At 50.4% G+C, this 25793-nt stretch overlaps 1 protein-coding gene across 4 annotated transcripts in view; it reads left to right on the forward strand.

Moving 5' to 3' along the window:
• The window catches only part of PTPRA (protein tyrosine phosphatase receptor type A), a 133967-nt gene that overhangs the window by 61247 nt on the left and 46927 nt on the right, over window positions 1–25793 (forward strand). The gene's annotated exons all lie outside the window — the stretch shown is intronic.

Raw genomic sequence — 25793 nt, forward strand, 5'->3', positions numbered from 1 at the left:
ATGCGGCAGGAGAGTATTCAATTATTGATTAATGAAATGGAGGAAAATCCCTGATTTCAAAAGCACTGAACTTTTGGACAAACTTGCAACAGAAAATACAAATGCGTGCAGAGTTAAGTGTTTTTACAAGTAGTTTTTATGCTCCTTTAATACCTGGATCCTTGGATCCTTGCCTTCCTGGGTCATTCCTGCCATGGCTGTTGTGCTGAGAAGCACCGTCAGCGCAGTGTAATGCTCGCTGCTGGTCTCAGCCTCCTGTTGCAGTGGGAAAGAGGGTCTTTGCGCTCACCGTGTAGGCTCCTAAATGTGCAGCGGCCTTTCCCTCGTATCCAAAAAATCTCACAAAGCTGTCTTGACTCTGCTCAGGCAAGTGGACCCTGTGCCACAACATGCTCCGAGGGCTGGAGCCCCTCTGCTACGAGGCCGGGCTGGGAGAGCTGGGGTTGTTCAGCCTGGGGAAGGGAAGGCTGCGGGGAGACCTTATTGGGGCCTCCCAGTGCTTAAAGGGGGACTCTAGGAAGGATGGGGGCAGACTTTTTAGTAGGGCCTGTAGTGACAGGACAAGGGGTAATGGTTTTAAAATAAAAGGGTAGATTCAGGCTAGATCGAAGGAAGAAATTTTTACAGTGAGGGTGGTGAAGTACTGGCCCAGGTTGCCCCGAGAGGCGGTCGATGCCCCAACCCTGGAAACACCCAAGGCCAGGCTGGACGGGGCTCTGAGCAACCTGATCTGGTTGAAGATGTCCCTGCTCACGGCAGGGGGTTGGACTGGATGGGCTCTAAAGGTCCCTCCCAAACCAAACCATACCATGCTTCTATGATTTCCATCTTTGCTCTACACTTCTGCAACATTTCAATGTACCAGCCTGAAGAGGCGGTAGAGCTGCATCTGAGCTCCCACCAAATATAAAACATCTGCGATCTGCCAGTACCCAAAATACAGCAGAGGTGGATGCTCTGCTTTGGAGCCTGGTGAGGTGTTCGGTGAGACCAACACCACGGACACAATTTTGTTCTTGCATTTGTTTGGACTGTAGATGTGTGAGAAGGTACCGTGGGCGAGCGCGGCGTGTGTTGCGTCTGTCGTACTTTAACACAGGCTGTGCATTATATTGCGCTTGGGATTTACGCTTCTGATTAGCACAGGTGGCATCGATGGTTTGGTTGGTGTTTAGGGTCGGTGGAGAGTTTACTGGCCGAGTCGTTGGAGGGAGAGGGGGAAATTCAAGCTGTAACTAGAGCAGATTATTTTAATGCAGGTTTACGGTTCTCAAATGCATCTGTACTTTTTGTTTGGCTTGCGATAAGATGCACTACTGTGGAATTTGCTCGGAGCAGGGATTTGCATGAATTATTGTTTCTTACCAAATGAACCTCTGTGCAAGCCTTCTCCCTGTGCTCCGTGGCAAGATTAGAAGAAGGGTTTGTGTGCCTGGATGTGGCGGTCAGCAAAAGCCAAGCGCTTGGAGGAAGGAAAGATGGAGTCATAGAAACGAAGCTGCTGAAATCAAGGGGGAAACTCGGTCTGGGCTGTGCGACGGCGCCTGGATGCGTGTGTTTATTTTACGTGCTGACTTCGTTCCTTTTCATCCCAGAGCGACTTTTTAAAAAGCAGCGTCCTCCTGTTAGGAGAAGCCTGGGACGATTACGCATGGCCTCTTGCAGAGGCCAGGTTTGTATTTAGGAAATAGAACGCCATCAATCGCAGGGCCTGCAGGTAGAAATAGCGTGGCCCAAGAATACGTGGAAGATGGGAGTAAACAAATCATAATCGATGGTCTCTTGATTCTGCACTTAAAGCGTTTCTTTAGGAGGGTTTCATGTTCTCGTAACGAGATCTTTCTGTAAATCTCTAATTAAGCAAATTAGCTGCAGTGTCATCAGTCTGTCTACAAAAAGCAAGAAGCTGACGTTCTGAAGAAACCTTCAAGCTGCAGACTCAAATTATCCAATATTTAAAATTACGATATCTCACAGGAATAGGAGGAGCAATGAAAGAACCACTTGAAGTTTGGGTGGCTTAAAGCCTGGTTTCACGTGGAAAGGCAAGCTTTTTATTTTACTTAAAATTCTACACAGGTGTCACCCTTGCTTAAAATTTGACTAAACCTCATGGCATTAAATAATTTGCTCATAATCCCTTATTTTCTTTTTTGGAGACAGCAGAAAAGGCTGAAGTCAACGTATCGGGGTGTTCATCTAAAATACTTTGTGTAATGTACTTATTTTCTCAGAAGTTCGCTTTGATAAGGGAAAAGGAGGAGAATTCTTTTCTTTACTGCAATAAATCCCCGTGACCCAGAGCATCATGTGGAGGCGTGAGCGATGACACTGGCAAGGCCTGGGCCGAGAAGAGCGCCGGTGTGTGTGGAGGCGGTAGGAGCGAGGTGGATATCGAGGTGGAGGCACAGCGTTGCCTTGAGACGTCTGTATCTGAGTACTCAGAACGTTGCCAGCTACGCTGACTAATAATTGCCGGCTGATGCAGATACCATTCGGGCGGTGTGTGTGTGTGTGTGTCCTGGCACCTGTGGGGTTTTCTGAGTGTGTTCCGGCTGCGCGTGTGGTGGGAGGTAAGTGGAGGCTTCCAGCGAGCACCTCAGAAGGGCACAAATCCATCCAGGCGTGGAGGTGATGCTCATATCGATACCGGTGTTGTGCGGAGCTGAGTGCCGTGTTTTGTTGAGTGGGTGAGTGTTAAAACCACTTACCTTCATCCAGCAGAGTCCATCCAAAGCCATTTGCTACCTTCGGACCATCCGTATCCTTCCCCGTGCCTTTTCCGGCCACGTTGCCAACACCTCTTGGGAGGCGGGAGCCGAGCCGACGTGCCCCATGGATTTGCCGAAGAGCTTTGACACGTGTGGTTTCTTCTCGCCGGTTCCAGCAACGCCCATCACAGAGCTAATGTTTTCAGTGCTACCCACAATAACTGAAAGATCTTTCGTGTGAGATAAGAGTCAGTAACTGTGGTTGGCTCACTCCTCTGGTGTGCGTTCCCCTATTAACTTGAAATTTAGTTTGTCGCCAGAGCGCGGCTGCTGCTCCGTCTCCTCCAGCATGGGCCGGGGAGGCTGCGCAGAGGCACCGGCCGCCACGGCGGTCAGACCCTGCACCCTCTCTCTTGAGGGTTGTTCTTCAAAAGAGTGCATCGGTGCCGGAGCTGGATCTTCTCCCTGAGCACACGCAGTTGTGAGCAAACCGCAGGAGAGGCAAAGGGGAGGTGATGGGTCGGGGCCCATCCCAGTCCTGCAGTTCACCCTGCTGGGTTTTGCATTGGGTGGTGACCAAGCCAAGAAGGGCTTTTTCCCCCAGCTGGAAGATTCGCTCCTTCAGTTTCGGTCAAAGCTGTCGTCCTTCTCAAAGCTTTAATGTTTGCTGTCAAATTTTGGCATTTGTTGATGTGCAGGCTGAGCCTTGCGGGGCTTTTTGGAAAGGCAGAGGTTGCCCTGAGACCCGAAATCACAAATTACCGGTGCTTCTAAGTCCCCAAGGCACTTCTCCCCACCTCTTTCCTACGAAGCTTCAAACTTCCCCGCTGAATTTGGTGTCACCGTCGCAAGCTGACCTCCGGGCCTGCTGCGTGCTAAAAATACCCTGGGATTTGTACGAACGGTTTCACAAGCTGTCAGTACTAAACACACACCTCCGGCGCTTGCTGTTGAAACCGACTGCGGGCTGGGGATGTGAAGGAGACGACTGCTTACAGGAACCACGCCGGGCAGCGTGCTGGGACCTGCAGCCCGTACCTGGCACTGCTGCGTGTAAATAAACACATCCACCCTCCATCTTATTTCTGACAACTGCCTCCCTGAATAGTAATTTGGGTTTTTTTTCAGTAGCTTGTTCTGCGAGCCAGTTTCCTCTTGCAGGTGTTTAGAAAGACCTAATTTTTATGTTAATTCGACGTGGCTGTCAGTGCACAGGCATGGATGGCTCTCGCGTCCTTCTGAGACGCGTGATTTTTATTGAAATTCGCTCCTGAAAATCTGATAGCAGCAGCTGATGTTCCTGGCACCTGAGTCTAAGAGGAAACTGCACCAAATTGGTGCTTGCCTCAAAAACCCATTGCCAGCACTCGTTCTGCGGGGTGTAGCGACCACAGCTTCAGCTTTCGGGAGGGTTGCAGCTGCAGCCTGGGTTCAGGTTTTCAGTGATGTTTGTTTGCGAAGGTTTGAGGGTTTCCTCAGCATCATGTCTCGCTGAGATCCAGCAGTGCTGATTACAGCTAAACCCAGTTACTGCTAATACTGGTGGAACTGAATCTATAGGAACAATTTTTTTCCTGCTGATGGCTTCAAACACATCTCCCTTTCGATTGTATTTGGTCCCATGAAAGGATTGAGTTGATCCACATCTCCTTCAAAAGAATAGATCCCTCAAGTTGGGCAGATAACGTATTAGGTGATTTAAATTACTATTATACAGCTCAAAATGGATCCTTTTCTGAGCAAATAATGCTTACTAGCTCCAGCCAGGCCTGCCTCGCACCGGTCGATGAACACGGTGTAACAGACGCGAAGGCGAGTTCCTCGCTGCTGGAGAGTTCATCGACTCCTGGTCAGAACAATCGGAGCAGACAGCGAGTCGAGGAAGCGAAGATGTGGAAGGGACGACATTCGGGCTCCTTCGTCATCGCTGGGAGCCGGGAGGTGCCTCTGAGGGACGGAGCAGCGCGGGGTCGCCTTTGTTTTTGATTGGAGGTGCCTGTCCCTGCTGTTTCAGGGCATCATTTCTGCTGACCTCAGCTTTTCATCCCCCCCGCCGTCCTCACCGTTTTGGGAGAGTGCGCTAACAGAGCAGATCCCTGCTGTCCAGTGGTGGAAAGCAGACAAAGGAGAAGAGCAGATGAAAGGTTTTCTGCGGCCCCAACTTTGGGTGGCAGCGGCCTCCCTGGAGCGCAGGAGGCTTCCATCAGCAGCCGCTGCAGAGGTTGTTCAAAGCCTCGGGTAGACCTGATGGCAGAAATGCCTGGTTAAGGAAGATGAGGAGAGGAAATTTAATCAGCCACGTGTTTGTTGGTAAAGTCGTGAGTGCGGCAGCTTTATGACAGATTTGGCATCCCTTTCTGACTGTTCTGTCACAGTACCAACTGTAGAGGATGCTGAAGCTGGAGAGGCAGGAGGAGAACAACTGGCCCCAGCTTATATAAAGCAAAAGCCATGAAATTATGGTATTGCGCCAAAGAGGTTTCTTGCCCCAAGACCTTACTGTATGCTATAAACCACATTCACGTTCTTGGAATACATTCGGCCAGCCCGACGTGGGTCAGCAACGTGGTTAGGCAGGTCGGCGCTTACCAACACCACTAACTTCTCACCTCTCCTTTTCCAGAACTCAATTCTTGTGATGTTATTTAAGTGTTTCGTAGTCCAAATGCTTAAAGTTCCCTGCTGAAAGCTAAAACAAATATCTCAATCCTATCAGCTCTTTCCAAGAGCAAAGCATGGAAATCCCTTGTCCTTGGGCTGGCACCGTCACCGGTATTTTCCTCCCTCCCTTGACCGGTGACTTTTCCTTTAATATTGCTGTCTAAAGCTTCTGCGGCTTATGCAGTGACTAAAAAGGAGAAAAAAAAACAAGATTACATATGCTGCGGGAGTTTGGCAAGCGACGCGCGGGCCTCTCGCAGTTCCAGTCGGCGGTTAGACGGTTTTGTCGTACTTAGATTCTACACGTGTATGATCTGCTTGCGGTGAGGAACCACTGGTGCTTGGGCAGGGACCTGTTCCCTTTTCACATGGAGTCATTCTGAGGGCAAGCAGATATTGGGGGGGGAGGGGGGTGTTGTACGCAAGGGGATAAGGGGGGCTGAAATAATTAGTTATTCACTAGCAGAGCAGGGTATTTACAAGTGATGCTTTACCCGTGATGGTCTAAGGTAGTTGCATTTTAGGAGAAGTGATATCAGGTAGCAGGTAAACTGCTGCAGGTGGGGAGAGGCAGACAAGCTTCTGATGCGTAAATCCTCCAGTTTGGAGACAAAATGCGTTCTCGGTCTTACAAGCTCAGCCACTTGCTCTGAGCCTCATCCTAATGTAATAGCTTTCACGGGGAGAGAGGACGGTTGGTACCCGTGGAGCCGAGGAATGCGCTCGCTGGGGAAGGAGGTAAATTATTTCTTGTGGAATGTGGAGGGGTTATCTAGGGAGCAAGGAGGAGGATAGTGTGAGAGGGAAACTAGCTTTTGGTTGACCATTGCTCAGTGACAGGGAATTTTAATTCCCAAACTGGCTTTCTGAATGCATTTTATGGATACCCGTCAAGTTGGATGGGTTTTGCAAGACACAGTCCCTTTCTCGCCTGTCCTCTCTGCCACCTGGAGCATGAGTCGGCGCCGGTGTAGTGCAGCAGGAGGGTGGTGTACCGGGTGAAGCGTACGATATCGGGGGAAACAAACACTGCAATCCACAGGGATTTGCTGCTGCAGAGACCATTTGTGGGGATGGGGCTGTCCGTGAGCCAACGTCGCAGCTCAGCCAGGTTCTGCTTCGATTTGATGTGGTGCATGTGCCTTGGTGAGCAATTCAGCAAGGTTGCGGAGCTCTGAAGAGCTGAAGGGAGGGAAAAAGCTCTTTAAAGTAAAATAATTCAAATATAAATGGAGTTTATGCTACAGTAAGTCCACGTTTTATTTCTGCACGGCTCTTTCCTCACTGCAAGGCGCCTTGCTGGTACAGCGCGCTGGCTTGACTGCACCTCGCTCGGCAGATGTTCTTGGCAACCTCAGGTCTTACCTTGGGCTGAGCTTTGAGGAAGCATAAGGTCAAGCTGCTGTACTTCTAGAGGAAGTTTGTAGGTTATAAATTCAACTAGACCTGGTCCTTTAAAAAAATTTTTTAAAAGAAAAAGAAAAAAACCCATTAATGTGAACTGCTTCCGGCCCTGTACAGGGAGTTGGAGAAGTCAACAAGATGGTGTGAACAAGACCAGGCTGCTGAGGAAGCCAGATACACAATGCCTAAGTTTTTGCAAAAAGCTTTGTATTTGAGGCAAACTAGTTCTGAGGATTAAAAGCTGCTGTCCTTCCACTGAATGAGTGGATATTGCATCTTTTAAACTGACAGCTGAGGTAGAGGAGTGACTGAGCAAGAAGGTCTCTGCATCTCCAATGCATTCGGGTTTGGCTATTGCTTTTTATTGTGTGCAGTGTTCCTCCTTGCAGGGAAGAAGGTCAAGGGGACGCGAGAGCTCTGCAGGAGGAGAGGGACACGACCCTAGGGATTGGGCACCAGAAAGGTGACTCAAGGAACTGTTGAAGCTGGGCTGGGTTGGTCGGGATCAGGAGGGAGGTTGGTTGGGATGCACGATGTGTTGGTGCATTTTAATCTGTGCAAGACACCTCGGAGAGGTGTGTTTGGAGGAAGAAGTGATGCATGTTGAGTGGGTGCTTGCCAGGATGCCCGGCATCTTGCTTCCTTCACCCCAGAGGTGACCACTAAGGCGTGGTAGGGCAGGCAGTGGGATGTCATGTTCAGCAGCATGAGCTTGAAGGATCTGGAGGGGAAGAGTTAAACCTGAGCAAAAAGCAAATTATCTGGAAGGGCTGGAGCTCTGCCCCTCATTCAAATGTGGCACTGGTGAGGCCCCACCTTGAATATTGTGTTCAGTTTTGAGTCCCCCAGTACAAGAGGAACATTGAGTTGCTGGAGCGTGTCCAGAGAAGGGCAGCGGGGCTGGGGCAGGGTCTGGAGCACAAGTGTGCTGGGGGGCGGCTGAGGGGGCTGGGGGGGTTTAGCCTGGAGAAGAGGGGGCTGAGGGGAGCCCTTCTCGCTCTCTGCAGCTGCGTGAGAGGGGCTGGAGTGAGGGGGGGGTCGGTCTCTGCTCCCAAGTCACCAGTGACAGGGCGAGAGGGAACGGCCTCAGGCTGCGTCAGGGGAGGTTTAGGTTGGAGATGAGGGAAAATGTCTTCCCTGCCAGAGGGGTCAGGCCCTGGCACAGGCTGCCCAGAGAGGTGGGGAGTCACCGTCCCTGGGGGGGTTCAAACACCGTGCAGACGTGGCACTTGGGGACATGGTTTAGGAGGCCGGGGGGTGTTGGGTTGGAGGTTGGACTTGATGGTCCTAGAGGTCTTTTCCAACCTTAATGATTCTATGATTCCCCTTGAACCTCCTGTGCAAGGCAATGGCTCTGTGTCCTGGGGCTCCTCATGGAGGGCTGGGTCGGGAGTGGTGGCATCGCCTGGGTGTTTTCTTCTGAATCTGCATCTCTGAATGACTGCGCTGGCTGAGCCCCGCTGAGAGGACAGGGATCCTGCTCGCACACTCTCCTCTCACCAGTAGACCAGGTGTCCCCTTAAAGACACCAGTTACGGTCAAAAAACCGTCCTGAAACTGCAGTCGCGATGGATCACCGCCTTCAGCTGCAGGAGCGCTAACCGTGCGCATCAGGCCACCTCGCTGGCTTCTCACCACTTTTTAAAATACTGCTGTTGAAGAAAGGCAGAGACCCAGCCCCATAGCATCCTGGGGTGTTGGTCTCTTCTCCCAGGTCACTAGCGATAGGATGAGAGGAAACGGCCTCAAGCTGCATCAGGGGAGGTTTAGGTTGGATATTAGGGAAAATTTCTTCACCAAAAGGGTTGTCAAGCCCTGGCACAGGCTGCCCAGAGAGGTGGGGGAGTCACCGTCCCTGGGGGGGTTCAAACAACGTGTAGCTGTGGCACTTGGGGCCATGGTTTAGGAGGCCTGGGGGTGTTGGGTTGGTGGTTAGACTTGTCAATCCTGGAGGTCTTTTCCAACCTAATGATTCTATGATTCTAAAATCTCGACACCCCTGCTGCCGGTGCTGCTCCGCCTCCTACCAGAGCTGTCAGAGGCTCAGCTCTGCTGTCTGAGAGCCCAGGCGCACGTTCTGCCTAATGAAAATTTGTTTCCCCAAGCGACCAGTTGCAGGAAATGAATTTTCTGCTCGTCGGCTGCCAGCCCGGCCCGTTGCGCTGTGGCGAGGCACCGCAGCGCCCGCTGCGCCTGGCTTGGCTTGTCTGCCCTCAGCTCCATTGAAGCCACCCTCAAATATTACAGTGGGGATGCTAGGAGGTATCCACAGGTGCAAAAGCAAACCGGGAAGCCCAGTATGGCACTGGTTGGGAGCCAGTTATGAAAGGAAGATCAGCTTCGCCCGGGGGATGCTGCCTCCCTTTCTTGGTGGCTGCTTCCCCAGGTACGCTGTTCTGCTTCAGAAGCGAATCTGTTAAGTTCTTTTCCTGAGCTCCAGCCAGAGGCTCGATCGAAGCCCATTTAATAGCTGGTTCTTTATTTTTATGTGCTTTGAGTAGGGCCTGAAATGTATCATTTGGGAAGACGTTTTAGTGAGATTTGGGATGGCAACGCACTTTCTCCTCTGTGTTAACTGCTTTAAAACATCCACTCCCTGGTTCAGTTTTGTTTGCTCTTTAATAAAAAAAAGATAATATCTGTTAGACACTAGTCTTTTCATCCCTCAGGCAGGTGTTTAAGAGTTTTCATTGTTTTTAAAGTCGCTGTTTCTGTGCTTTTTGAATGGCTCTCAGCTTGCTGAAGACAACGATTAATCTTTATCAAGTGCTTAATTGAACATGCCGTTAAAGTGAGGTGATGCAGATCGTCACCGGGATGCTCGAGTGCACCTTCGGTCCACAGTCTGTGCTCTGAGCATCGCTGCCTTAGAATCTAACGAAAGCAGCCCTATATTTGGAGCCTTGGCTGGGGGAGAAGCTCTTTCTCAGTGGTTCAGCTCTTGCTGGTAGTGAAATGACTTTATTTTCTTATGCAGCAATCATGATAACTTTAATAAACTTTTCTCAGTCACAGAAGGGAAAAAATGTTATGAACTGGTTTGTTGCTTTGCTTCACCATGAGCCAGACTTCACCTTTTAAAAGGAAAAGCACCTTTCAAAACCCGCCCTCTGCTCTTCAGCATCTCCCGTCGAATTATTTCATCCATACACCTATTTTTATTAACAAATTGGGAAAGAAAACCGAGCACTTTTCCTTAGGCATCGGTACTTTCTTCACTCTGAGCTCATCCCAAGTGCAAAATATCCTCAGTGCGAGCTAAACAGAAAGCAAAAGTAACCACAGCAAAAGCTGTTGTGCGGGACAGAGCGCAAATCGACTCCTGGAAGGTGGAAATGCGGCATTAGTGCTGTGCTGGAGTGCGAGCGGAGGGGGCGGCTCCGTCTGGCTTCGATAGATATCTGCAAAGCCCGACGTCAGTGTGAGTTCCCCTCTGCCGTGATCCTGCTTTTAATTAAAAAGTCAGAGCTGTTAAAAAGGACTTGCTGAAGAGTTGGGGTAGATTTATGCCGAAATAATGGTGATTATGACTTCTTTAAATCCAATTCTTTAATTCAGATTGTGAATATGCTTTGAAATGTTTAATCTTAAATTAATGGGGATTTTTAACGGTTAGCTGCTCCCTTCCATCCGGCTGTCGTCCCAGCCCTCTTCCTTGATGAGAGCAGAATGGATCTTCTAGACGTTTGTGGTGGAAAACAGACTATTAACGCTAACTGGCTGTGCGAGGGTGACGGGGGGCCGTGGTCCCTGGCCACAAGAAGCAAGGTGACCGGCTGTGTCTGTGTTCGGGGTACAGGGACACGCACGGCGCGGGGCAGGGTGGTGACAGGGAGATGCAAGGCTGACAGCAGGGCGCCTTTCAGACGCTTTCAGCTGCCAATCTGCCACGGTCTTTATTCTTGGGAGCAAAAATATGGAAGGATTTTCTGTTATACAATTTTTTTCAACATCCGTTTGGAGGGTTTCATACCACAAGACTTATTTTTTTTTCTAATCATGCTTTAACATCTGTATTTGGTAAAATATGCTACTTTTTAAGCATTGGTATTGGTGGCTTTTATTTTGCAACTAAACTGGTTTTGATGTGAATTGTCCAACTTCTGGTTTGGGGGAGGAACAAAGTTATTCTCTCTCCCCAGCCTACACGGCAGTTAATCCGGCTGGAGCACATGGCTGCTCTTGTACAGAAAACAGCTCTGACTTTGACAAATGCTTCCCTGCATGACTTCAGTAGTTAAAGCTGGTTGAAGAGGTTGGCTCGAATCTCGTGCCCAAGGACTGCTGTGCTGTAAGCTAAAAGCTGTGTGTTTTTAAAGATGCGACTTCTATTTCGGTAGGAAAGTATGCATCGTCAGGGAGTGCCCCTGTCCACCAGCTGCACACTCATCCCGGAGCACGGTTTCCAGAAGGACATCTTCATGAAATAACCCACCAGGGCACAAAGCAGCCACCCCTGATGATAGAGTTGTAGAGCCATGGCATGGTTTGGACTGGAAGGGACCTTTAGAGGCCATCCAGTCCAACCCCCTGCAGTGAGCAGGGACATCTTCAACCAGACCAGGTCGCTCAGAGCCCCGTCCAGCCTGGCCTTGGATGTTCCCAGGGATGGGGCATCGACCACCTCTCGGGGCAACCTGGGCCAGGGTTTCACCACCCTCATCATAAAACATTTTTTCCTTAGATCCAGTCTAAATCTGCCCTCCTTTAGTTTCAAACCATCACCCCTTGTCCAGTCACAGCAGGCCTCGCTCAAGAGGTGGCCCCCAGCCTTCCTACAGCCCCCCTTTAAGCACTGGGAGGCCCCAATAAGGTCTCCCTGCAGCCTTCTCTTCCCCAGGCTGAACCACCCCAATTCTCCCAGCCTGGCCCCACAGCAGAGGGGCTCCAGCCCTCGGAGCATTTCTGTGCCCCCTCTGGCCCCGCTCCAACAGCCCCGTGTCCTTCCCGTGCTGAGGAGCCCCGAGCTGGAGGCGGCGCTGCAGGGGGGTCTCACAGAGCGGGGCAGAGGGGCAGGACCCCCTCCCTCGCCCTGCTGACAGTGGGACCGAGCTGGATGCTCTCAAAAAGCAATGAGCAAGGTATTGTGCAGCAGAGGTTAGGTGCTGCTGGGGGGCTACTGATTGATCAGGCGGTGTCTGAAGCATATTGTGGGCTAAGCGAAGTTTGACATGTTACTGGTGGTAATTTTCATCTTGTACAGTGAGACATTAGATGCTGTATCTCATTAGTTAAAAAAAGCCAGGGATATTTTTGTTCAGTTTAGATCAGCCAGGATGCCATGAGGACCTTAGTTAGCAGGGGCAGGGTGCTGGTGGTTAATTGTTAGACACGTCAGGATGTGTTTTGGAGAATGAGTCTGATGGGGAGCGGCTGGGGGAGCTGGGGGGGTTTAGCCTGGAGAAGGGGAGGCTGAGGGGAGCCCTTCTCGCTCTCTGCAGCTGCCTGAGAGGGGCTGGAGTGAGGGGGGGGTCGGTCTCTGCTCCCAAGTCACCAGGGACAGGGCGAGAGGGAACGGCCTCAGGCTGCGTCAGGGGAGGTTTAGGTTGGAGATGAGGGAAAATGCCTTCCCTGCCAGAGCGGTCAGGCCCTGGCACAGGCTGCCCAGAGAGGTGGGGGAGTCACCGTCCCTGGGGGGGTTCAAACAACGTGCAGACGTGGCACCTGGGGACATGGTTTAGGAGACATGGTAGTGGTGTTGGGTTGGAGGTCAGCCTTGATCATCCTAGAGGTCTTTTCCAATGATTCTATGACTCTATGATTCTCTGCTGTGCAAGGGATGTCTTGGAGGCAGCCGGTAGGACCCGGAATGCACCAAACGCACAGCCGATCCCCTGCATCCAGGGATGCACTCTTGAACCGAAGTGCAGAAGTCAGCAATGCAGTGAAGAGTGAAGCAATTTCTCTCCTAAAAAGTAATGTAATCAGGGAGGGGATGTATGCAGGCACCGAAGAAACACCCATACAGTTACATTTCCATCACTGTCATCACCTTCCTCACAGGAATCAAGACGAGTTGAGGGGGGAGGACAGAAAACCAAGCGAGCGGTTGGGCTCACCATTGTGGAAGCCGCGACCTCCGCCAGCTGACGATCTTGATGATCATCCTCCTCTTACCTCGGCATTGTACACGCTGTCCTTACAAGTATTTCCAGAGGGATTTACAAAGCCGCTGAAGTGATTTAAGTGCTCAGAAGTATTTGAATATCCCAGTAAGTATTTATCTGCAGTTAAGGTCTTGTGAAAACATTGTGAAACATGAGCCATCATCTGAGCCCTGCTTCCCTTCCTGTCAAACTGGCAAATACCGGGCTTGGACTGTCTCCTCTCCCTATGGATTAGAGCCATCTCCTTTTTCGTTTGCACGGAGGGCCCACCGAAGCGCCTGGGACTGCACAGGCCATCGCAGCCCAGAACAAGCAGCAGCAAGGCCCATCTCTGCAATTTCCAGGCTCGCCGGTGCCTTTTGTGAGATGGTACCAGCTTTAGTGCTTCGAAGAATGGTGGCAGAAATGCAAAAAATTAGTAAGGATTAATCTGCTTGTGGGGCTGGGTATCTGCCTCCCCCCTCCCGAATGCGCTGTAAATTAGTGGTTGACTTGAGCCCTGTAGCGTAGCTGTTTATACCGCGAAGGTTTGAATTATAGCTGTGTAGATGATATCATCCCTTTGTTTAATCCTTTTTCCTTTCTTCTGTCATGCTTTTGACCTCGGTGATTTTCAAAGCAGCCAGATTCACTTCCTATGGTTTTCTTGTGATGGTATTTGTCGCCAGGAAAGGGGAAGAGAATTAGATGGCTTTTTCTGTACCATTTGATTTTCTCTAATGCTTTCCCTTACTCATTTCCTCATTTGACAGCCCAGTCCTTTTTTCTTAACCTTTTCAGACATTTTCATATCACAACCTTCATAGTCTTCCTAGGGCTTTTTACTTTCTGTGGCCTCAAAACGGCCCGTGCAGAGCTGGGGGACAGCCTGGATTAATATTGCGCCTTACGGGCTTGAACACTTCCCAAAAAGCATTGGAAAGGAGAGCTGGTGCCATGCACCTGCCTGCCTGCTGGACCTACGCCTCTCCTTCATCCCCCCACACCGAGGAACGAGCGATGCGAGGGAGGGTATTGTTGCTATTGGATTTATTGGCTGTGATATTGCAAATAAATGCTTTATAATCACTTCCTCGCCGCACCTCGTAGCCAAGAAAGGGAGATGTGCAGCGAAGGAAGGGCAGGCTGCCTGCTTGTGCTCCCACTTTCCCTCCAGATTTGCATTTCCTATTTCCAAGACTGCTTTCTTTTAGTCCTCTAATAAGTGTTAGAGCAATTAGAATACATATTTATCCCTATAGCTCTCTATAAGTTGCATTTTAAATAAAAAAGGCAGTGCTGGCCCCGAGCCAGTGACTGCAGTGGTTCCTGGCTCTTTGCTCGGCGGCTGCAATTTGGATGTTCCAGTACTTCCCGTCCAGGAGGAGCCATCAGAAAAACAAAGGGCACAGGAGATGCGGACGCGCTGGAGCCAGCCGAATATTTTTAAATGTTAGACCGTGCTGTACAAGGGTGGGAAATAAGCTTTGCTGCTAATGCAAGGTGATAGTCCCTCTGCTGCGCAAGCTTCCCTCCCATCCCTCTCAATGGTGACTCCTACCTGGAGCAGCCCTCCCACCAAAACCGCTCCCTTAGGCTTTCAGACCCTCATATAGCAAGGTGTTTTTATTTGGCGAAGTGCTAGAAGGACCTAAGGACATGATAAATGCTTTGAATGAGAAGGAATGAAGATAGCCAGCTAGCAAAACTCTTGAGCTTGGGCGTAGACTGTTATAACTTGGAGTTTTGCTGAGCGGGACACTAGCTGCAACGATAACGGAGGCAGCAGGAGCACTTGTGTGGTGGGAGCAGCCTTTAGTTAATGGTAATCTGGCCGGGCTGGATGCATAACCTCTCAAGGAGGGGCCTTTGCCTGTTAACACACAAATGTTAGCACATCAAACCCTGTCAAGTCGTTTAGGAAAACCCAAGAGGGCAGTTGTAACCATTGGCCATCATCTCTTTGCATAACTTCTTTTTTTATATGCTTTCTAGCCTTAGCCGGAAACAGAGAACTTGCATTTAAGTTCAAGTTGATGATGAAAACAAACCTTAAAAGTGTAGGCTGAGGAAGAATCACAGGATCCCAGACTGATGGGGGTTGGAAGGGCCCTCTGGAGCTCACCCCGTCCCACCCCCTGCTGGAGCAGGCACCCCCAGAGCAGGGGCACAGGGCCGCGTCCAGGCGGGGGGTGAAGTCTCCAGGGAAGGGACCCCACAGCCTCTCTGGGCAGCCTGTGCCCCTGCTCTGGCACCCGCACAGGGAAGGGGTTTGTCCTCCTGTTCAGGTGGAACTTCCCGTGTTCCAGCTTGTGCCCGTGGCCCCTTGGCCTGGCGTTGGGCACCGCTGAAAAGAGCCCGGCCCCATCCTCCTGACACCCGCCCTTCAGGTATTTATAGGCATTGATGAGATCCCCCCTCAGCCTTCTCTTCTCCAGGCTGAACAAGCCCAGGTCTCTCAGCCTTTCCTCACAAGGGAGATGCTCCAGCCCCTGACCATCTCCGTAGCTCTCCCCTGGACTCCCTCCAGCAGTTCCCTGTCCTTCTTGAACTGGGAAGCCCAGACCTGGACGCAGCCCCCCAGGTGTGGCCTCACTGGGGCAGAGCAGAGGGGGAGGAGAACCTCCCTCGCCCTGCTGGCCACACTCCTTTCCATGCACCCCAGGGCACCGCTGGCCCCCTTGGCCCCAAGGGCCCGGTGCTGGCTCAGGGTCACCTCGCTGCCCCCCAGCACCCCCAGGGCCTTCTCAGCAGAGCCGCTCTCCAGCAGGTCCCCCCCAGCCTGTGCTGGTGCGGGGGGTTGTTCCTCCCCAGGGGCAGGGCCCTGCACTGGCTCTGGTTGAATCCCCTGAGGTTCCCCTGGGCCCAGCTCTCCAGCCTGCCCAGCTCTCGCTGGATGCCAGCACAGCCTCTGGTGCATCAGCCACTCGAGTGCCTGAATTGAGTATTAATGGTCATTTACTTTCCTTTTGGTGTTAGCTGGACATCTCAGCGGCAGGGCCCTGAAGCAGCAGGGCAGCTCTTAGATCGAGCGGGTGATTATTTGTCAAAGCGTGAGAATTTCCACTATGATTAAGTCCCAAATAAGCATCTTTCTAAGTAACTGAGGGTAGTTCGTACCACCAGCAGGCCATCAGCCAGGTGGATCTGGGTGTACAATTCTATATTGAAAAGAGCTGGGGAAAGGCCCTGGCAGGTTGGAGTGGACTTTTCCTATCAAGGCTTTCTTGAGGATGTTTTTAGTTGAAGCCCTTGTGCGTGTGACACCCTTTACCAGTACAGGCCATAACCACCGACCTGACGGCTCTGTGGGGGTCGTTTGTCTCTTGCGGCTGTTCCAATTTTCATGAGAAAATAATATATTTTTGGAGCAGCATTTCAGGCCTTGGTCCTTCTCTTTCCGAGCTGCTGCCCGCAATCTGGCCAGAAGTCAGCCTTTCTCTTCCTTGTCACTTATGTGAAGCAGAAGCTATTGCCTGCTGCAGAAAGGCCAATCGCCAGATAAACCCAGATCCTGCGTCTGAGCTGGAGTTAGGAATATTCATCGAGCAAAGCCGGTATCGTAACCTGCATTTTCATACGCCTGGGGAGTGTTGCAAGCAATTAGACCGGCCTGACGGGATGGGTCCCTCTCCTCTCTCCCCTTATCCCACCCTCTCTCCTTTTTTAATCTGCCTTCCTTCCCTCCTCCCAAAAAAAGGAGGGGGGAAAAGAAAAGCAAAGTAACTTGTGTGGATAGAGGGGTGGTTTAATTATGAGCAGTGGGACCAATTTAAAAACGGAAGGTTTCAGAGAGACTCGGGCTTTCTTTGACATGTCGGGCTTTTTCATAGAGGATAAAAGGAAAATAAACTAATTTATTCCTAAATTGTAATTCCTTTTTGGTATTAATCTGTTTAATTAGGGTAGTTCATAAATTCACATGTGCAGGGGAGAGAGGGGGACTGTGAACTGAAATGACAATGGTTTCAAAAGGAAAGTCTTGATAGGAAAAGCTTCCTGGCAGTGAGATGTTTTAGGCTGCGAGGAGAAAGAATATCCCAAGGGAAGAGGTGGAAACTCCATTGCTCTGGACTCTTACAAGTGAGACTGGATGGAGTAATTTGGGAAGTCTCTTGTAGGGAGCACTCGTTTGCTGCGTGGTGGGTAGACCAAGATGATCTAATCGATCTCTTCCCTGTCCAGTTCATATGGTTTTCATTTCCTTCTGCTGAGAGGTGGGGAAGGGAGGTGGACTGCTGCTGGGCGCAGCGAGGACTCTGCTCGGGCTAGGGATCGGTCGTTTGTTGCAGGGTTACTGTTTTTCTGGGCTGTGATACTGTTACTCCAAAATATTTTAAATTAAAAAGGACTTTTTAGCCCCTGCTCTTACTATTTCTAGATGTAGAAGGGTGTAACCATCTTAGCAGTAATTCCTCTTCAGCTTTCCTGAAGCCACAGCTGAGGCATCACCCAAAACTGTCTCGTGTCAGGAGGGTGTCAGCTCCGGAGCTGAGTAACCGAATGCCGTTTCACTGAGATCTGAATAGCTTTTCCTCTGCTTTCACCCACACGAAATCCTGTTTCCCATTTACTCCACGGTACAGAGCCGTGAGAATGGGTCAGAACGTAGCTGGCCATAAACATTTTACTTCCCCTCTCTCCTAAACTTGGTTGTTCGTGCAGGTTGGCGTTGAGAAAACCTTTCAAAGCATGTCAGGACTTGACCTGCCCATAGCGCTGCATTTTGTGGCTAATAGCTCTTGATGTGTTGTGGCTGGATCGTGGCTTGAAGGTCGCAAGTGGTCTACCACGAGCCTCACTGATCTACCAAAGTGATTGCTGTTCCTGTTGGTGGGAAGGAAAGCAAGGATGTATGTCTTGGCATGAATTTCTGAGGAGAAATTGAGAGATCTGAGTATAATTTCTTACCTAGGAGGGGTGGCTTTGCAGCCAAGCTAGAAATTATGAGAGACGGTTGTAGGACCTGGAAGGAGGGAAAAGATGGGAGAGCGGGCTTTGTGCAGCATGTAGGAAGAAGGTGAATTAAAGTTTGGTTTAGTGCTGAATGTGATGATTGGAGCAGGGAAGATGGGGACTGCAGAGTGTGGGGTAAAGGAGGGACTTAAGTAGCTTGGGTCTGAGCTGCGGTTGAGTCGTTGGGTGCTGGGTTTGGATGCTGGGTTTGGGCGTTCAGCCTAAGCCCTGCAGGGCTCACGTGGAAAACCTGTGCAAGGAAACCTTGCCTTTTATCCCCAGCAGAAGAAAGATTACTCATTACATCCCTGAAGAGTGTCAGCAGCTCTCTGCAGTTGCTGACTTCATGGTTATATTTGTCCTTGAAGCATTGGTGCATGTAAACACAGCTTACATGTGTCTATTTGTGAAGCCATGTGAACTATAATGTCCATCTTTATTTGGTTCTATGTGACAGGGTGTGCATTTCCTCATTGATGAGAAATTGAAGCGCAGGCAGTGGGCACGACCCCCTCCTAAGCAAAAGCCCACACAGACTCCCCCGGTCCGTGCTGACGAGCAGGACAAGCTCAGAGCACATGTGCAGGGGCAGGTTCCTGATGGATCTGGTTTTTCCCTTGGAAGAGGAGATGGCTTTGCAGGAGGAAAGGTCTGTTCTTCTTGACAGCGATTTTATTCCCCTGGCAACTTTAATTCCTTCTGAATTCTCCCAGCCGTGAGGGGCAGCAGAAGCTGGATGCTGTGTAACCTCCGATCCCCTGCCGGTTTTGCATCCCTCCTCTCAGCAGTGGTTTATAAATATTATTTGCTCCCCATATTTTAAAGGACATTTTCATCTTCCCTGGCAGAAGGAGGAGTATTTCTCTGAGACTACTGTTGGATCAAATGTTGCTCCTTGTTTAAGATTTATATTAAAAGTAATAACAACACCAACGGAAATGCAACTTTGGTGTTTTCCTCTTAAATTACCCGATCACTTACAGCCTGGGAGCTGCAGCTTTGTTATCGCTTGAGTCCCAAAACGTAAATATCACTGAAGATCCTGCGGAAATCATCCCATCCATTTCCTGACTCTCCTGTGTAGGAGCGAAGGTGCACAAAGGGAAACCCCTTGGCAAATACACTGGAACTCAACACTTGGCAGAAGATAATGAAGCAAGCGTGGGCTGCTCTCACGGTGATCGCCTGGGCGAGGCAGCGCGATTCTGGTGCGTTGCTTCAGTTTAGCTAATCCAGAGCAGCAGGGTGGTAATTTCATGGAAGTTATTTTGGTTAGTATCAAAACTGCAACACAATAAAGCCAGATTCTTTTTTTCAGGCGATAACAGTTTTGAACCAAGGTTTCCTTTTATCCTGCAACTTTTAAATAAATGTCTGGCTTGCTCGTTTCTTTTATTGTACTCAGGATATTGTAAACTTAGATTGTTTTGTAAACCACTAATTTTAGACACATCTTGATGCTTATTGTTCCCTTCATTGCGCTTTTTTAAGACCATGGCAGAACCTCTATGGAGGAGCGGAAATCATCTGTGTCCTGAGACTTTGACGTCTAGACTGGAGGAAGGGCAAGAAAGCGCCACCAGAGCAATCACCCACCAGCCTTTTTTAAAGTCACTTTGCTTTCCTAACCCAAAACTCACGACTAATTCTCTTCACCAAAATACTAGGTGGCGGAAATTGGAGAAAAACCATAAACGTACCTATGACAAATGAGTGTGAAATCAGAAGCAGCTTTCCAAATCAGTAGGTATACATAATAGCCAACACGGGCATTACAGATACAATTGAGTTGCTAAAGCAGGGCTTTCCAATAGTGCCTCGTATGGCCCCGTATCGTCTAATTATTCTGCTTCAGTGTAAGTTAACAATAAAGAGAAGATAAAAGCTTGGCAACCCGTTTGCTTAGAGGGGTCAATTCATCCCAGCTCTTTGTAGGGCAGTGTAATTTTAGGCTTTTACACGGCAGATAACGCCGTCCCTGCTGCAGAAACACTTGCTGCGATGCTTCCGTAAATAGGTCAGGAGAGGAACGGCGCGTCGTACGGTGTAGAGAGCCATGCCAAAAACGTACCTCGCTTAATGTGCATTATTTTTTCTCGAAGAAAATAACATGGTTTTGTCCTGATTCACCCAGTTTGTAAAGAAAAAACTGTGTCAGTCGGACAACTGCTTGTGCCAGCGGCGTGTTTCAGTGTGCTGCGTTTGGGATGGGAAGGTTTGCGGAGCCTCGGATTAACGCGTTCTGTCAGCAGCAAGGAGTGATGTCTTTTTTCCCCAACAGGAACTTCTGAAATAATATATAACAGGTATTTCACCTTTCTGAAACAATATACTGTGCTCATTTGGCATGGATTAGAAACCCATCGCAGGGCTGTTTATTGGCTCTAGCACTTCTGGGTGACCTTAGATCTCATCTTGGGAAGCAGCTTGGGTTAAGCCTCAAAACAGAAGGATCTTGGCTTTCTTTGATAACTCCTGTGTTTTCCGATACTGCGACAAACTACAGCTCTTGGGCATGGCCAGAGGTTTGGCAACACTGGCAAAAGGCACAGCAGTAATGGGGTGAAGTTCCTCATTCCTCCTCTCCCCACTGTCAGGCTACTAATTACTCAAGGAGGAAATGGGAGGACTCTCGAAGGCAGAGTGCTGGCAATCAGGTGCCAAGGTAAATATAGCCCGGGCCCTGCCTTTAACCGACTCAAGGCCATCATGATTACACAAGAGTCCTGCTTGAAAACAGCTGGGATGGTACAGCCCGAGGTTAACAGACAGCTTTGAACATCCGCAAGCGAGCGAAGTGAAACCCTGGGAGCATTCTTCTCTCCCTCGGTATAGGAGCAAGCAGCAGGCTGGGACCCGTCCTCCCGGAGCTGCTGAAGACCACTTAGGATCAGAGCACTACAAAGGATCCATTAAAAAAAAACAACCAAAAAATCCACTTCTGTCTGTCTTAATGTGGATTTTGCTGCAAAAACCACACAGGAGGTGGATGGACTGTGTGGGGAGGGTAAGAAGTTGTACTGGAAACCGTTAAGTCTTCTTCCACCCAAACCACAGGCGTTGCTGGTGGGCACAGGATAGCCAAATGCCAGAGATGCTTTTCATTTTGCAGTCTTGCTGGGGAAAAGGAAGGAAAAAAGGCCACTTCTGTTAGTCCCTTTTGCGGGAATGCCGGGGCTCGCCTCAGCAGGGACTTAGCTCCTCGTTGTGGTTGCTTCACTTCCCAAGTAGAGCTTCTTTCATCTAGCGCAACCAAGGACTTCCAGGGTAAGACTTTAAATCACATTTTCCTCTTCCAGTAAAACACGAAGGGTCATTTGAGGATGACCCTGTGCAACGTCACTAAGCAGAAGCAGAAGGAGCTCATTCTTATTTTCTCACCCGATTCTTCCATGAATCCAAACTTAGGCGTCTTTTTCTCTCCTTCCTCTCCTTCTTGGCATCTTCTGCGCTGGCACTCAGGTTACATGGCAAGAGGCCCCAGCACGAAGGAGCAACCACTCGATCTGCTCAGCCCCCATATCTGTTAATGTGTCCCTTTGCTGCCACCTCTCCAGTTAGCGCCCTTTTCCATCAGCCGCTCACTGCTCCCGCCCAGGAGCCTCCTTTAATCCTCGTGCTGGTTTCCTCTATAAAATGGGTGGAAAGAGAATGAGTGGCAACTCCCCTGGGCCAGGAGAGGGAAGGTAGGTACGCAGCAAGACACAAAGAAGAAGTGGTGCTGTTATTCTTCCACGCTGGAGACAATGGCTGGCTCCATGAAGCCAAAGCTTCTGTGCGGCAGGGAAGGACGTTGAAGATGGTAAAGACCAAAGGCTGGGACTCGGGATGCCTTGCTGTCCTCGGCTGCCCAGCTTGTCACCTGCGTGCAGGCTGGCTCCCCAGCTCCCCGGCATGGCGAGCGAGCAGATCCTCGTACCGTAGGTGTGGTTTGGGGAGAACTTTGCCCCAGGGACCCTCTCGGTGTGATCACGAGGCACCGGATTTCCCTTCTCCTGCCCCACTGAGTCCTCCGGTTACTACAGGGCTTGTGCAATTAAATGGCCCCGTGCTCTCCTGTGCTTGTGTGACTCATCTTTTTACCTGGCAAGCTGTTAAACCCCCAGTTTTGGGTGCATTGCATCACAGCTCTTGTAATAGCTCAGGTCTTTTGAAATGGAAAAGAAGCAAAAAATGCCCCACCAAAGATGCTGTTGGGCCACAAGGACCTCGTGGGACGCAGGGACAAGCCAGGCACGGTGCCGGGCAGCGGGGACAGAGCCTGCTCCAGGTGGGCTGATCCTGAGCAGTGGGGTTGCTTTGAGGGGCCGGGGATCACTCCCTGCTGGCTGCCTTTGGGGGCAGATACAGCTAGCAAGACCACTTGCCAAGCTGGTTAATGTTTTTCTGGCTGAGTGTGCCATGTGTAAAGGAAGATAGCGATGATTTGACTTACATGCTCTGCGTGGATTGCAAGTGCTGATCATTACCACACCTTCATCAGAGAGATTCAGAATAGCTGGCAATGGTGCCTAAGCCCACCACGAGCCTTACAGCTACCTTCTGCTTGACGTTGGAGCCAGTGAGAGTCATCTCGGAGAGTCTGTATGCTAGAAAAGCGACATGAAAGGTGTGCGTGCAAATTCGCATAATCCCAGAGTAGTTGAGGTAGGAAAGGACACCTGGTCCCACCCGCTGCTCAAGCAGGGCCACCCAGAGCCAGTTGCCAAGGACCATGTCCAGGTGGCTTTTGAAGATCAAAGATGGAGACTCGTTCCATGGCCTCTGTCCATGTTAAAACATCCCCAGCACCATGGTGAGGCCTAAGCAGGAGAACTGAATGAGAAGAGAGAGACCAGAGATGCTGAGGCACGTGTGTTGACCCTGATGGTGGGGCACCATGTGCCCCTTTGGGGGGGGATCAGACGGGAGGCACAGGCCGCTTTCCCTGCGGTGGCACTGATCATCCGAGACGCGTTAGACCTGGCTGGCAAAAAAGAAATATTTACCTCTTTTCTTCAGAGTGAGGGTGGGGACAAGTGTCAGCAGGGGACAAGTCTGCTACAGCAGCGAGGGCTGACGGAGAGCTGGGAGGGTGGTGAAAGGGCTGACGTGGAGCTCGTGGAGGCTGATGGAGCCTCAGAAACCAAACCAGAGGGATCCTGTTGTCTGCTGTGGTGGCATCTCCTTTGAAGTACCCTGTGAGAGCAGGAATGGAAACGCATGAGTGCACACACCTATGATCTTCACGGGATAAACCAGCATCCTTTCCCAGTTTCATACTCATTTCCAGACCTGAAGCATTACCATTTTCACAGAGGCGGGGAACACTGCATTCATTAAGCGTGATTCGTGTCATTTGTGACACCACGTAGAGGTACCACAGAGCCAGGGCCTGTGTGGGGAGCTGCCGGAGCATGTGCTGAGCAGAGGTACGGCCCCGGCCCCGGGGAGCTGTTACGCACAGAGTGGTCCCGTTGCACGATGCTGAGAATGTGGGAGGGAGAAGGATCAGCACATCCCTGGCGCTTGGTTTTACTTTAGAGCTGCTATTTCTCTCATACGGAGATCTGCAGGTGAGGGAGAGCGATGGGGAGGGAGCTCTGTAGGACAGCAGGACACCGGAAGGCTCTGGTGCATGTGGAGTTTCGTTGGGGGAAACCACGTATATTTTCGCATGGGGGAAGGAAGGCCGCGGCTGCCTCTGCACGATGTGTGCCTGGGTGATGGTGGGGTGTCTTGGCTGATCAGCCATAGCTCAAAAAATGAAACTGTCTCGGACCACCAAGCCATATCTTGTTGAGTGGCTCCATCTGTTTGCTCCAGACCCAACTGGCACGACTGAAGCCTTTGGGGTCTTTGCTGGAGATGAACCTTCTGTCTTCAGCCATTCTACCGACCTAACCAGGGAGGAACCCAGCTCTCAAGGCTGAGCGCATCCTTGGTTGGCAGTAAAGGTCCCATTGGGTTTGAGTGCTTTTGGCACAGTCTCTAATGTAGTTTAAGGATGACAGTTGATCCCAGGGCTGCTGCACGTCTTACCTTTATCTTACTCTACTTTACCTCAACCTACTTACTTACCTGTTCCAGAAAGCTGCTCAGGGGTGAGACCGTCCGCCTGGTCCTCAAACTCGAGATCCCAAGTCGGGGACTTCCCTGCAACGGTGAGGTGGGAGAGGGAGATGCCGATTGCACACCATGTTTCTGGTAGCTCCTCTCTGACTTAATAGGAGAACACTGACCGCAGAAAATGTGCTTTGTTTTTTTTCTTTCCTGAAATCTGTCGAACTGCTTTGCCTGTAGAGAGAGTAGAGGAGGGGTGATATGGGGCATGGGGAGGAAGGAATAATGGTGCCTCTGTTCAATGAAACTCCCCTAACAGACAGTTTGTGTTGTTTTTCCTCCCTCCAAACACATAGATCTGATCTGAAAATCCGGGGCTTAAAAGCACAGATGTTAGTCTGACACACCAACATGGCATCTTTCCAGCAAGTGAAAGAGCTTTGCTGCTGGTGAGTTCAGGGGACCTAATCTGGGATGAGAGGAGTTAAAGCTGCTCAGCAAGAGCTGCCTCCTTGAACCGGGTCATCCGAAACTTTCCTTCCCTTCCCTCTGGGCAAAAGGGTCTTTCCCTTCATACTAAAGCAGCGTTCAGAGGTGTCACTCCTCCTTCTGTCCCCCCAGGTGTCCCCTGGGGCAGGGGGAGGAGCAGCGGCGGGGATGTAAACCAGCCGATGGCCGTGGCACCCCGTCAGATCTTGCGAGGTGGTTTTTGTGGCTCTCATCTCCATACCCAAACAGGTCAGGAGGGAAATGGGATTGGATTAATTCTGTCTACACATGAATCTCATAGTCAGAGACGTGTTGGGGTACAAGTAGGGATGGCTAGCCATTTATTTCTAACTCATTAATTTTAATTCCAGTCCACGCCAGCAAGGATTACAAGTCACCCCAGTGCTGATGTTCCTTGTGTGACTCTTAATAAGTATCTCAGCATCTGCCATTTATAACTGGTTCCTCCAGCTGGTTTACGAGCATCCCACACCTGAAATGTCCTCCTGCTGCTAAGAAGGGCCAGCTGGAGAGAGCAAGGGCAGCCCCGCTCTTGCCTGCGCTCTCCCTTTCCCGAGCGTGTCTTTTCAAATGGTGCAAAATCTGGTTTAGAAGCGGAGCTGTGCCCCTTGGCTTCACTGCCGGCGGAGGAGCTGGGACGTGGTCAAAACTGCACTCGCGAGCGTGCTGGCAGCCTCTGCCCAGTGGTGGTTGAGATACAGGGGGAGGGTTCCTTCAGCAAAGCAACAAGAAACCCTTTCTTGTGTGGCTCATGGGATAATTAATTAATGGCGAAGGAAGATGCCACCACATTTCCCAAAGCCTCCGAGTCTGCCTTTCCTGTAGCTCACGCTCAACACCGGAGTCGAAGGTGGGAAGGAGTCAGCATCCAACCTTACAACCGTACAGCATCTGTACGTCAGAGCACCTGGGATATGGAGAAGATATAAAGAGCTCCCATAAAACCTGGATAACTTGTTTTTTAAAGCCAGCTAAGTTGCACCCAGAACCCATAGGTTGTCTCTAAAGCTGTGGGGGGAGAGGAGTAGAGGCCGGTTGGAGGGCTCGTGCGAGCGCCCCGTCATGCAGTTCATGTGTATGTTAAGACACTTCTGGAAATGACATCTAGATTACTGAAATTATTTGGAGATGGTGCTTTTGAGATTGGTGCCCTAACATGAAGGTATTATTAAGGTAAAAAAGACCAAAAATAGCCTGTAATCAACTAACTACTCGTAACATCCCTCGTGCTTTGTGTACATATTACGTTGCCCCTTTTCCATCTATAGGACTCAAACTCAACTTCAACCCTTGTGCGCCTCCCAAAATTACATCGCCTATTCTTCCTCCTCCTGCTTGGTGCATCCTTGCATTCAGTTACGGCAAAATTTACTGAGGGTCTTCAGATGAACACTTCTTTCCTCCTCTCACCCCACAGCTGTAC

This window comes from Phalacrocorax aristotelis, chromosome 4 (assembly GCF_949628215.1).
Source record: "Phalacrocorax aristotelis chromosome 4, bGulAri2.1, whole genome shotgun sequence".
In the NCBI taxonomy this organism is placed as follows: Eukaryota; Metazoa; Chordata; class Aves; order Suliformes; family Phalacrocoracidae; genus Phalacrocorax; species Phalacrocorax aristotelis.